This window comes from Hippoglossus stenolepis, chromosome 21, assembly GCF_022539355.2.
Source record: "Hippoglossus stenolepis isolate QCI-W04-F060 chromosome 21, HSTE1.2, whole genome shotgun sequence".
Taxonomy (NCBI): Eukaryota; Metazoa; Chordata; class Actinopteri; order Pleuronectiformes; family Pleuronectidae; genus Hippoglossus; species Hippoglossus stenolepis.
Window position 1 is genome coordinate 307,449 of NC_061503.1, and position 13,718 is coordinate 321,166.

The following is a 13,718-nucleotide window of genomic DNA, read 5'->3' on the forward strand; positions in this document are numbered from 1 at the left end:
TTTTACGTAGTTTTATGTGAAGTCAAGCCCAACATGTTCTTCTCTTTACTGTTCCAAATGTTGTTTTAATAAAACCCAGAAATCTTCCCCCATACTTTTTCTTATGCACCCACTACACCCCCCAGAGAGAGTTCACCATTGTTCGAAGTGTGATCAGTTGTTCCCTTGAATAAATACAGCTTCCCTGACTGTCTTGCAAGACCAAAACACATATCCATAGGATTTAATGTGATCTGCCCAATGCGTGCAGTAAAAAAAGTAAAAAGTGAAAGCTAAGTAGGAAAACAACAAATCAACACTACACAGACGGAGGTACTGGAGAAGCTGCCACTCGACGCCATCTTGATGATAAAAACGTCAGAGGAATTTATTTTTAAATGTAAGTACTCAACTGAAGAGCTAACAGTACACACAAAAACCTCTTTTCAACTTATTTTATCAACCGAAGAACTATTTCGTCAGTAGCTCTGTTGCTAGGCAACAGCTGTTAGGGTAGGAGAATCAATCAATAAATCTAATTTTATTTGTATAGCCCATATTCACAAATCACAATTTGTCTTTAACAAGGTGTCACATCCTCTGCCCTTCACCCTCAACACGAGTAAAGAAAAACTACAAAAAAAACTTTTAACAGGTTAAAAAGAAGGTAGAAACCTCAGAGAGAGCCACATGTAAGGGATCCCTCTTCCAGGACGGACAGAAGTGCAATAGATACCACGTGTAATGGAGAACATCAGAAAGATGTTGTAATCATAGTCCATGGTCAGCAGCTACCATGATCAGGATACACCATCACGATCGGAAACAGTCTATTGTTTAAAAGAGCAGACTCATGACAGATGAACAAGATCTGAAGTAAGATCCGAACTGGGCGTGTTTAATTTTATTTTACATGTTTGATATTTTACAGAAATAAGCCTGTTTGCACGAAAGCAGGGTGTCAACACTCATCTTATTTCTTGGTACAACATACAACAACATTATATTTGTCCACTATATAGGGGCGGCTGTGGCTGAGGGGTAGAGTGGTCGTCCTCCAACCTGAAGGTCCCAGTCTTCACCGGAAGTGTCCTTGGGCAAGATGCTGAACCCCGAATTGCCCCTCATAGAACAACAAAGTGCTGCTAATAGATGCACTGTATGAATGTGTGTGTGAATGGGTGAATGTAAAACTGTACTGTAAAGAGCTTTGAGTGGTCATCAAGACTAGAAAAGTGCTATATAAATGCAAAACCATTACCATTACCAATAATGTTCCTCAGCCTGGTGAGCATCTCAGGAAATGGGATCTTGAAAACTGAGGGGGACATATATGGGGCCATTATTGTTGCAATGTGTGTCTCAATCTGTCTGATTGTAATCAGATTTGTGAATGTGTAAAAGAATCTGCAAATCTGTATTTAGAATGCAGACATGAAGCTGCATGGCTGAAAAGTCTGAGTATTTTGCTTTTTGCTTTAAGAGCTGAAAATACAGACAAGTCATCAGTTTCTCAATTGGCTGTTTTTTTACATGTGACTTTTGCGACACTTCTGCCTTCACAGATCTGCAAATGTCTGCAGCGATCTGTAAATTTGTGTGGAGATTTGTCTGTGTTTTCAGGAGGTACAGCCTTCATACAACTAGGTGGCAGTAGTGCCTGGTGGACCACAGACAGCAGATAGGTCGGAAAAAACATAAACGCAGCCGGAGCGCAGTGTTTCTGTTTGCCAAACTAAGCTGTGCTGAGCCCAATATTCAAGGCCGCACTGGGCGGAACATCTTCCAAGATGACTGACAGACTAATAAAAGTGAAAACAGTACAACGGTTTCGACCAGGACTATGACGGACAAATATGTGTTGAGAAGGGAAATTTGTGAATGGACTTTGGTGTTACGCTGCTATAGCCACTACAAACTGCTACCGCCACCTAGTGGTATGACGGCTGCAGCTACTGAAAACGCAAAAAGTCTCCTCACATATTTGCAGATGGCTGCACACATTTACGGATCTGCCACAGCAGAAGGGTAGCAAAAGTCACATGTAAAAAACACCCAATTGAAAGGGTCTGAGCAGAAACTGATGACTGATGACTATATTTTCAGCTCTTGAAGCAAAATACTTACACTTTTCAGCCATTAATCTCCAAGTATGGGTTTACAGATTGTACTTCACATTTACAGATATAAATACACTTTCAAATCTGAATAAATATTTGAAGATATTTTCTTTACACATTTTCAAATCTGACTCACATTTGTCAATAGTTTTGCTACAATAATGGCCCAATAGACATACCAGGTGGAAATTAAACCTTTGTACTGCCATCTATTCTAAGAGATTCCTTTAGCCTTTGTTTTCTTAGACAAAGCAGAAATATTTTACAGTTTATGTGAGCATGTATGATCACACAAACGTAATCAACATATTTAAAAAGAAACTTATAAATAATAAAGACAAGTTGTTTTATTATCCATGTTGTCTCTCTTGGGTTCTTCCCTCTTACTCTTTGTCTTTCTGCCTGTCTCTGTGTCTGCTGAGTCATGTGGACATTCTTTCTTCACAGAATGCAGCCGTCAGTGACGGCACCCAGAGGATTTGCCTATCGGTAACAACACATGTTCTGCTATTAAAAAATAACAAGCTATCTAAGAGCACACATGCAGGGTGTATGGCTACACTGCTTTGCTGAACACCCATATGTGTGTGTGTGTGTGTGTGTGCCTATCTCTCACTTCCCCTTTCTAAATGAACACTGGGCCAATTTCACAACAATGACGGACTGGATTAGCAGCCTGCACAGACACATGTTCACGGTGACGAGGTTACATACGAGATTATACCAAAACAGTTAACCTCTAAAGGCAAAGTGTTCTTTAAAAGACTTGACACACCAAGCATACCTTAAAGAACTTCAGCCTGATCAAATCGTCACATATTCTATTTAAAGTTGCATTGAGGACCACTTTGACTGCAGTTGACAGCTGATTGACAGTATGCATTGAATAGGAGGAAAAAGAGACAGAAAGAGTGCAAGCCAAAAGAGTGAAATGGCCAACCACGTATTTAGAATTAGTACCTGAAGGCCAATGTATGTCATATCAGGGCCTCAAAATATAAAAATATTCACTGTAAATAAAGATTAATACTGCAATGCTGATCCTATGAGTTGTATTTTATTTAATACTTTTTGCTTATATTTTCTGGTTGTGATCGAAAACTATTTATTTGTCCATAGAGTGTGAATGTACATTTATTTTAAGAGTGAAGCAGTGACCTATACAAATCTGATGTAAAGTAAATAAGTTTATATTAAACCTTTTATTTGGAGGGACTCAATAACACAATGGTAGCATCACTCTCTGTTATTTTTTTTACTGTGACAGACCAAGAACAAACACTGATTGTTTTGTTTGATGAACCTGTACCACGTAAATATTTATAAAGGTAAAAGTAAAAGTAAAAGTAAAATAAAAGTAAGTAAGTCCATTGTAGACCTTGAAAACAAAAGCTGACTTATATTCAAGTCTTATTTCAAAATCTATTTAGTGGCTGTTCTAGATCTTGATTTAGCACATCAGCAAACTCAGTTTATTTAATCCAAAGGTTCATGAGAGCCACTAAAAGGAGCTTAAGAACTGTTCATTTCTTAGAGGTTTTGTAAAACCTCAACAGCAAAATAACATAAATGCCACATAATTTTTGCACATTTTTTCTCTAATTATTTCTTCACTATAAGTACATATATTTACTTCATCTGCAAATTTGATCCATTTGAATCTTGAATCTTTTTACAGGTTCACAAACACAGATAAACTACTGGCTGTTAAATTACTTCTCATTTCCCAAGTTGAGAATATTTTTCACCCTGTCTCGAGCCTGAACAAGACAAAGGAAGACTAGTGTCACAAATGTCTGTTCTGTGTTTGATAAACCTGCATGGCAGGATGAGATGGATCTCCTCTTTCAGAGGAACAGAGGTGAAGACGCCACAACTGTGCAAACAGAGACTACACTGCAAACATTTTAACAGGAGTCGTCATTCATCAGGTAGACTGCAGCCCCACCATTTAGCAGGATACATTTGATTAAATTATGTCTTGCTTTGGTATTTTGTTTATTTTCCAAAGAAGAACTCAGTTAGATGTTTACTCACCTGCACACATTTAACAATCACCATGGTCTCCTCACTCATGGCCATTGAACACTTCCAGTATCAGAGACAAAAAAACGTTTGAAACTTTACTGTAGGGATGAATACACTTATTTTAGAAAGAAACAGATTTTTGTGGGATTAGAAAAATCTTTGAGATTACATCTACAAAACTTGTCTATAGAGGAGAAGAAAACAATAATGAAAAGGTGGTGGATAAAGGTAGAAGAGCGTGTACACATTCCTCCTTGTACTCCATAAAATGTGTCCACTTGATGGAGACAGAAGAGAGAGCTGAGAGGTTTATGTCTACTGAGCAATAATCATGCATGTCTGATGTCTATGAGTGAGCAAGCCAGTGTAAGTGGTGAATGTAGCTGAGTAAACTAGACACTGAGAGAGACACTCAAACACCCATCACAGCCTTTTGTCCTGCTGACAAGAGCTCTTTACAGAGACACACATACACCTACAACAACCTTTTCAAAGTCAAGCCCACTGTCCATTACTGTTAGCTGCAACAGCAGAAATCTGGTTGCTCCTTTCAGAAAAAGCTGCATTTAAACAAATATATTTAAGCTGTTGCTTTTTTGGGGCTTTTTTTGTGGATAGGACAGAGTAAGTTTGTGAAAGGGGGATAGAAAGAGAGTGGGGGAGGACATGTAGAATTGAACTCAGGCCTCTACAGGTTGAGGCCTTGCCTCATTGGGGTAGCAGCTCTAACAGGTGAGCTATACACCTCCTCAGAAATAAAGTTTTAAAATAATTTCCACAATTTCAACTTTTAGGGTTTTTATCAGTTAATTTCAAACACAAGCACATCAAACAGGTACTTAGAACTATAGCCTACACCTGATAAATAAATAAATAATATTTTTTATAAATTTTCCTATTTTCACCTTTCATTTTAAAGAAAATATAGTGATCAGATATAGTGTAACATATTGCAATTTACAGTATTTACTTTAGGTGAGAAACTATATGCAAATCTATGTAATGTCCCCAAAAGTGTTTTATGACAAAATGTCACTCCTGCTTATATACTTTTTACAAAATTATGTCATACACATATATACACAAATATGCTGGTCTACACTCTGGGAATATGCCAACAAATATTAAAATTCTTCTGTTTTATATATATGTCTCTTTTATAGCAGCCATCTGTAGGGAAATGCATTTTGAGCAGCAGGAGTCTTTTTTTAATACAGAAAGAAGAAATCTGTTAAGTTTTGTTTACAGTATCTACAATTTCTTCTTATCATATTGTTCAGGCAAGTAAGTGAGTAAGCAAGATTGTAATTTTATTTAGCAAATACTTTTGTCAAACATTCTGCAGGTTATATCCATCTAAATATCTAAAAACATAAGGGGGTCAACATACCTTGCACAACAGTATGCATATACATGGAGCTCTGGATGTTGGTACTTTGTTGTAATGTGTCTTTAAATGAATATTTACTAAAAGCACAAGGCAGATGTAGATAGTTGAAATGTTTAGAGAGTACAAGGCCTACAGTCTCTAAACCCTCTCTTTGGCTCCCTCTGCAGTTCAGCATCAGTCAGCTGAGTTAAGATAGTTCATTAGGGTGGTGAACAATGATTCAGAATGTAAATGATACAACAATCAGCCACTACATTAAAACTAGAGTACAGTATACACAACACGTCTGTTGATGGTAAAGATTGAGAGTGTAATGCATATAACTGACAAACTCTCGTACCCTGCAAATGACAGTCTTATTATTTCCTGTTTTATATTGATATTACTTGTGTCTGTTGGCTGTTTTATTTCCTGTAATTGTAAAGTTTTTCTGCTTTTGTTATTTTCTGACCTGCCCTGATGTGTTTCACCTGAGTCCAACCATCCCTGCCTCACTTGTGTCTTTTTGGTCATCTGTTCAGCTTCCAAGTGTTACCTTTTGCTGCTGTTCTAAACACAATATAGTTTATTATCCTCCCATTAAGGAATGGGGGGATAATAAACTATAAACTAAGGAGCTGCCTGCCAAGGAGCAGGCAGCTCCTTAGTTTATAGTTTATTATCCTTTATTATCCATAAAGTTTGCTGAACTGATTATTGTTTTGGTGGTTCTTGTACAACAAATAAATATAACTATAGTCTTGAGAGAACAAAAAACAATAACCTTGAGACAATATAAGCACTTACATCCAAATATAAAACTACTATTTACAATAAGAGACACTAAAAGTTATGACACCAAGGCTCCAGCTACACTAATACATTTCAGTTTTATCACTTTTTGTGGCATTTATAATCCCTTAATTTTATATCAACCTTTTAGTTGGCCAAATTCTGGGTTTTTGTTTTAGTCTGCAGCAGTTGAAATACTGATGGAAACTAATGACACTGACACACCCACTTTTGTTGTTTTATTCTCATGACATGATCCTCCAGAACTTTTGTCTGAGCTCCTGATTTCTTCTCTGTCACATCTGTCCAGTCAGGATTCACAATGAACAACAAACATATTAATTTATAGTTCACAAGTTATCACAACATCATCATCAGAACTAAAAATGAGTACCTTGCTGCAGATAAGATGACGGACCGCCGCCAGCGGATGTGCAGAAGCACCTCCTTGATTGCATGTGCAATGGTCACCTCTTCTGCCTCGTAAAGTTTATTTTTCTTACTTTCTTTATTGCAAAATTAAAATCTTACAAGCTTTTTTAAGAAAAACAGACTTCAGTTAAGGACTGAGCAATTACAGCAAAATCAACAGTTACCAGTACAAGTACAGAGCAAGGTTAAAAAATAAACAGAAAACCAAAATGCAAATTAAACAAATAATAATACAAAGAAAGAAAAAATTAAGTAAGTGAGTAAGTAAGTAAATAATTTCAATATCTGTTTGGGGTCCAGTCGAAAGATACATTTAACATATATTCATATAAAAGTGCAGCTTTTTGGTTTAGTTTCAATGATCCATGAAAATAAACTGTTCTGTCAAAAGTACAATAAAGCGTGGGGTGGTTTTGAGAAATTTACATTTATGCAAAAAATTCTAAGGCCAAATTTAATGTTTTTGTAAGTCAACACCATAATTATTACACAATATCCAATTGTGAAAGTCCTCCCGAAAGTTTTTAGAGCTGTTTATTTATTTATTTTTCCCTAACAAATGTAATTTTAGACGTTCAAAATAAAGGGCCATGGACATTGACAGCCTCACAAACGGCATTACAGATTGCATCAATTTCTGTGTGGAGAACACCACACCCACCACGCGCTTCTGTTGTATCTGTTTTATAGTGCGGACAGTCCTTTAATGGTTTTCGAAAACTCCGCCCCTTACCCATGTTCCGTTGTCTGCACTTCATCCCCTGGATCTGTCAGAAAAACTTCATAATAGGTTAGGTCCTTGCAGTATCTGAAGAAGAACAATGAATTAGACGACAAATTCACTCTTTCGGTATGTAACGCTGGACATATAGTGCACCTGATATGTAATATTGACATTTTGATTCAATAAGCTTTTACAGGCCATTGAAATGGGGAGATATACTTCGACACCGCCCCTGTCTGTGTAGCCTACCTGTCCTGCTGTCGGTTGTCTCACTGGCGCTTCAATGATGCTTACACTCACATCTCGCAGTTGTCATTTTAAATGCGTCTAGAATAGCACTCAGAAGAGCGTTTACCTCCTCCAATGCCCAACAGTTCCCTTTAATTTATTCAAGCCGCACCTAATTGTTTGCATGAACGTATTAGTCCCTAAATATGAATGATTCTTGTCATCTAGAGTCATGCATTATACATGCACAGTTTTTGTGTAATGCTACTAACTCACAGACAAATAATCAAACAAACAAACGCCGAGGAAAACACTTAACATCTATGGCGGCGATAGAAACTGAAGTAGTAGAATGAAAGAAAAAAACGTATTTTACGGTAGGACCCTATGGGTAGGACACGGAACCATTGTCTGTCTCAGTAGCAGAGGGACTGATTGTCAGACGTACGGTTTCCAAGGATACATTTCCACCACAGAACGACTCGCCAGGTTTAAGTTAAGGTCGACTTCAGCTTGTTAAATTATATATATTGTTAACAGTTTAACGGATATTTGTTCGATCGGGACTTGTTGTATTGACTGGGACGTATACAGATTTGGTTTGGAAACACAGTGCTAAGTTTACTACTATCACTTTTAAGTTTACCAGCGCAACAAAGGCTGAAGCTACTCGTGGTAGGCTACCTAATTACTTTGTTTTGCCTGTGTGTGCATGTGTGTACGTGCGCGCGTGTGTATGTGTGTGTGTGTGTGTGTGTGTGTGTGTGTGTGTGTGTGTGTGTGTGTGTGTGTGTGCGCATATTGTATGCAAGAGTCTAATCTTTTGGAAATCAAACAATCAACTCTGGTGAATCAGGCAAGCTAGCTGTAACCGATCACATGAACACAGACACAAAATTAAAATTACTCATAATGAGTTCAAACCAAAATGGGATATTATTGTTTACCGTTAGTACCATTATTCAGTGAGTCTACACATTTATTCTCCTGTTTTGATGCAGCCTTCACTGCAACTGCAGATACTCTTCATCTCAGAGATTGAAGTCACCAAGAATGAATTTAATATCAAGTAATCAATAATATGTGGAATTAGGGACATGGCTGTAAACCATGGATACAAATAAAATAGGCCGTTGTTCCAAGGCTGCAAAATTTCAAAACAAAAATCTCATATGTAAACTCACTGAGGTTTTTTTTTCTATCAGTTGTTTATTTTCTTTCTTATGATGTTTTATTCTCTTGTGTGGTAAAACTTGAAAACTCAAAACAAACCATGGACCATGATTTGCAGCACAACAACAGGGTAATGCCTAAGCAGTGTACTGGATAAAACAAGATTATGGGAAACAAAATAAAACAAAAAAAAACATTTTAGAAAATGCACCAACGAATAGCATTAATTGGGGCCTATTTGTTTTGGAGCATTTTGGCTTTGATGAAAATACATTATTAATATAAAAGCTTTATATGTTGCCCCTAAAGCAAGAATCGAGATAAATGGATGCCTTACCAATCGCATTAAATTTGAAAGATCCATCCATCAGGGATGCCCCCTCTCTCCAACCCTTTTTGCAATTTACATGGAATCTCTGGCACATGTAATGAGACTAGAATTGACTATACAGGGAATTCTGCTAAATAACAGGGAATATAAAATAGTCCTGTATAATGATGATGATTTGCCTTACATAAATAATCAAGATGTCTGCCTGCATATCCTTTAAGATCTTCTTTACACATTCAGTCCATATTAGGATACATACATTAATATTTACTTATCATTCATCACCTGAGCTTTACACTAAGCAGCAGTTCTATTTTGTCTTTTTTTATTGCTTTCGAAGTATGTCCACCATATAATAAATTTTACCATGCTATTACTTAATTTCTTTTTTTCAGCACAACATTGTCTATATTACAAGTATTTACAGTATTTATATTACAAATGTAAAAGTCATTATTCCCTGATTGTGGAATGCACACACAAATACATTTCTCCAGTTACATAAGGTTTTCTCCATTTATATTCTTCATTTTATTACATTATTTAAACATTTCAGTCCTTTTTGTTTCTATATTAAATGATATATGTCTCAGGATGTGTCTGTGATTCTGTTTTAGACAGGAAACTTTATTATAACTGTTGGCGCACAGCCTACAGCATAGAGTACTTTACTTTCTGTGTGTATCTTCTGTTATAAATAAAGTTAGAAAAAAAAGCTGCATGTAAATTGAGTTGGAGTTTCTCATGGTGCAGAGAAAATCTGAAGATACGCACAGACAGTATGGAACTCTGTAGGCTTGTCAACAGTTATAGTTAAGTTTCCTGTCCAAAACAGAATGCTTTTAGTTCATACAGAGAGAAAATGTAACCATCAGTTACTCACATGAATACAACAGAAAAGATTTAATTGAAAATGAAAATAAAACAATCATAACTGAAATGTTGAATTAATATATCAAATAAACATGTGGAATATAGATGGAGAAATTTCTTTTTTGTGTGCATTCCACAAACAGGAGTTTGAAATTACTTTTATTTATTTTATTATTTATATTTATGATGACATTGGGAACTAAGTTCAATAAGTGTGTTGTTCATTGTGATTCCTGATTGGACAGATGTAGATGAAGAGAAGAAATCTTGCACTTGTAGTTTGGGATTTTTGAAGAAAAATGTACTTCCTTGATTCTTGTCGTTCTGGGTTTGTACCCTCATGGTTGAATGTACTTATTGTAAGTCGCTTTGGATAAAAGCGTCAGCTAAATGAATGTAATGTAAAAAATCAGAAGCTCAGATCATCATGTGGGAATTCACATAAGTTCTGGATCTTGTCAAGAGAATAAAACAGCTTTTTCCATTTTTATATTTATGTGGGCCTGCCCAGGTGCAATTACGAGGACTTTTTTTTCATTTCGAAAAGTGTGTATCCTATGCTAAAGGGGATAAGTTAGGGAGCATTGACTCTCCTTTCCTTATTATTTAGAGAATTCAAACAGCTCTTATTTTGGCGGCCGCTGAAACACTTATGGGTCATTTCACTCACTAAGGAACCATCCTAAGCCATGGCCATTTAACACCAACCAAAAACTAGCACAGACTTTTAAGTCAGCACTTAACACGTGGCTCAGTGTTTATGTGGTGACGTCTTAAATCAACCACGTGATTTGATTACGCCAGAGTGATTAGGGACTCCTAAGCAAAGAGTTCCCATGGGTTTATACAGCAGTGAAATACCTTTGGAGTTTGGTTAATACATTGCCCCAGTCACTTGTATAAAAAATGATGAAACTCTAAACAAGAAAATTAAAGAAGATCTTTGGACATGGTCAACATCCCCACAATATCTTTGTTCAATAATAGACATTGTAAAGATGTCTATTTTACCTAAACTGTTGTATTTATTTGTCACTATCAGTTAAGTCCTAACCAGTCAATTTCAAGAATGGTATGAACAAATTTCACAATTTATTTGAAATGAGTGCAGTGCCCATTGTAAACATGCTTGTTTGGAATGGGCTGTTTGGCTTGTGGTAATGCTCTGGAGCCTACTTCAGAAGTGATTCTGTGAATTTTGTTGCTATGACAGAGATTAGCACCAGTGACTCCCATGAATATCTGTGTCAGTCTGATTCTGGCGAAATAAAAACAATAAAATCATCAAAATAATCTGGCGGTGACTTTTACCCACAGTTTGACCCAGTTGTAGACTGCTGCTGTAGTTTATTAAAGGACGTAGAGGACATGTTCAACTTGGTCCGCTGACTGATTGCTATACAGCGCTGTTTGCTTCTTTATTAAATATTTATTAATATTGAATGTAACCCGTTTCCAAATCGCACCAAACTCGGCACTGTACTTCCTCTGGTGATTAACAATAGACATGCCCGGTGTGAAGTCGATAAGAACAGTTTGTGAGATATGCATGCTACATACAGACAGAAAGACAGACAGATGTTTGTTTGGTAGATGGTATTAGTAGTTGATGGAAGAAAACTATATAGCACGTTAATATGAAGTAACAAGTAGGGGGGCTGTGGCTGAGGGGTAGAGCGGTCGTCCTCCAACCTGAAGGTCGGCAGTTCGATCCCCAGTCTTCCCCATCTGCATGCCGAAGTGTCCTTGGGCAAGATGCTGAACCCCGAATTGCCCCACATAGAACAACAACGTGCTGTTAATAGATGCACTGTATGAATGTGTGTGTGAATGGGTGAATGTAAAACTGTACTGTAAAGAGCTTTGAGTGGTCATCAAGACTAGAAAAGTGCTATATAAATACAAAACCATTTACAAGGGAGGAGGCATGTCCCTAATATTAGAGATTATTTCAGTTAAAATACAAATTAGTTAAACCAGTTAAAAACAATAGTTCACTGGTGTGATGGATATGATGCTAAATGGATGGAAATGGCAAGAGGATGTGGAGGAAACACGACTTGTAATCAACATTCAAAATAGACATGACATGACAATCTTAGGTATTAAAATATGCAACGTGAACTAAAAGAAGAATTACAAGAATGGTCAAATAAATCAATATGTCACAAACTAGAATTTTAATAATTAAGATATTTGAACAGTATTTCCTCAGTATTTCCTCCTGCAGACACAACAATAACAATAAAGAAAACAAAAGATTCTCAAGCCCTGGCATTTGATTAATTTATAAATTGTAATAATGTGGAGAATTAACCAAATGTACATATTGACTTTATTTGTCGTTTGTAGACCATGGGGAAATACTTTCACTTCATGGTTGTTTCAATGTTACACCTCATTTTTTCTATATGTATGTAATGTTTCTCTGTGACTAAATTAAATAAAGTCTATTTAAAAAAGAAAGCAGATGTGAGGCAATCTCGGTACAAGCAATGATTAGATATCACAAATTTGCATTAACTTATCAAGACCACTTGAATCCCTTCATCTCATTTAACCTACAAACCTGGTTTGATGCTGTAAAACAATCACATTTTTGGACAGAGTTAACTGAGATGCCCAGCATATGATACAGAATTCAAACCAAATTGGATATTAAATAAGATAAGATAATAAGTAACAAATAATAAAAATACAAGTAATAATAAGTAAGCATGCAATAGACTGCACAATAGCCATGAATTGCACAGGTAGAAATGAATATTGCACTGGTAAAAAGTGAAACCTGCGTCTAAAATGCAGTCCAAAAATCTGTGCATGTGGTCTACTGGGAGCATTTCTGGTTGTACAGTCTTACTGCTGGAGGAAGGAACGACCGTCTACACCTTTCCTTCAGTAACTTTGTGTGGAATGGTCTGTGGCTGAAAGAGGTAGCGCTGTGATGGTTTCCTGCCAGTGGTGGGATTTGTACATCCGAAATGACAGCTTCGCCATTATTCTCTTCTGTCCCACTACCTCCACTAGGTCAAGGGGGTATCCCAGGACCGAGCTGCCCCCCCATCAGTCTATCCCGTCACCTAATGTCAGCAGCTGAAATGCTGCTGCCCCAGCAAACCACACCAAAGAGGATGGCTAATGCCACCATAAAGTCATAAAAGTTTTTCAGGAGCGCCCCTTGTACTCCAAAAGACCTCAGACTCCTGAGCAGAAATATTCTGCTACTGAAAGAGTTAAATGATAAAATATCGAACCAGCAATGTGGGAAACGTGTGAATCAATTTTCTCCATCTTGTTCTATGTATTGGTGGGAATAAGGGTAGAAAAACCTTGTTTGTCTTTTCATTACTCCTAAAATTGAAACATATAGGATAACAAATCATACATCATGAATCATGAATGATCATGATAATGAATCCCGATGCAGTCAATTTACCCCAATGTCCTGGCTTTCTGCATCTCAAGTTGCGTGTGGCAGGTGAACTGCGTATGCAAAAAATTTGATTAGATTTTTTGGGTTGTCCATTCGTCTGTATCTACATACGTACGTACGTCCCATTCTTGTTAACGTGATTAGTCAAGAACGCCTTGAGGGAATTTCTTTAAATTTGGCACAAACATTCACTTATATATATTTGTATTTTATAGCAGTTATGTCCTTGGGATTTT

The 13,718-nt window shown here is 36.7% G+C and overlaps 1 protein-coding gene across 1 annotated transcript in view; it reads left to right on the plus strand.

The window, feature by feature from the left end:
- Window positions 1–8,130: 8,130 nt before the first annotated feature.
- The window catches only part of ccdc57 (coiled-coil domain containing 57), a 66,970-nt gene continuing 61,382 nt past the window's right edge, over window positions 8,131–13,718 (plus strand). Inside the window, 1 exon segment of the mRNA XM_047338415.1 lies at window positions 8,131–8,347. The gene's annotated coding sequence lies outside the window, so the exon portion shown is untranslated.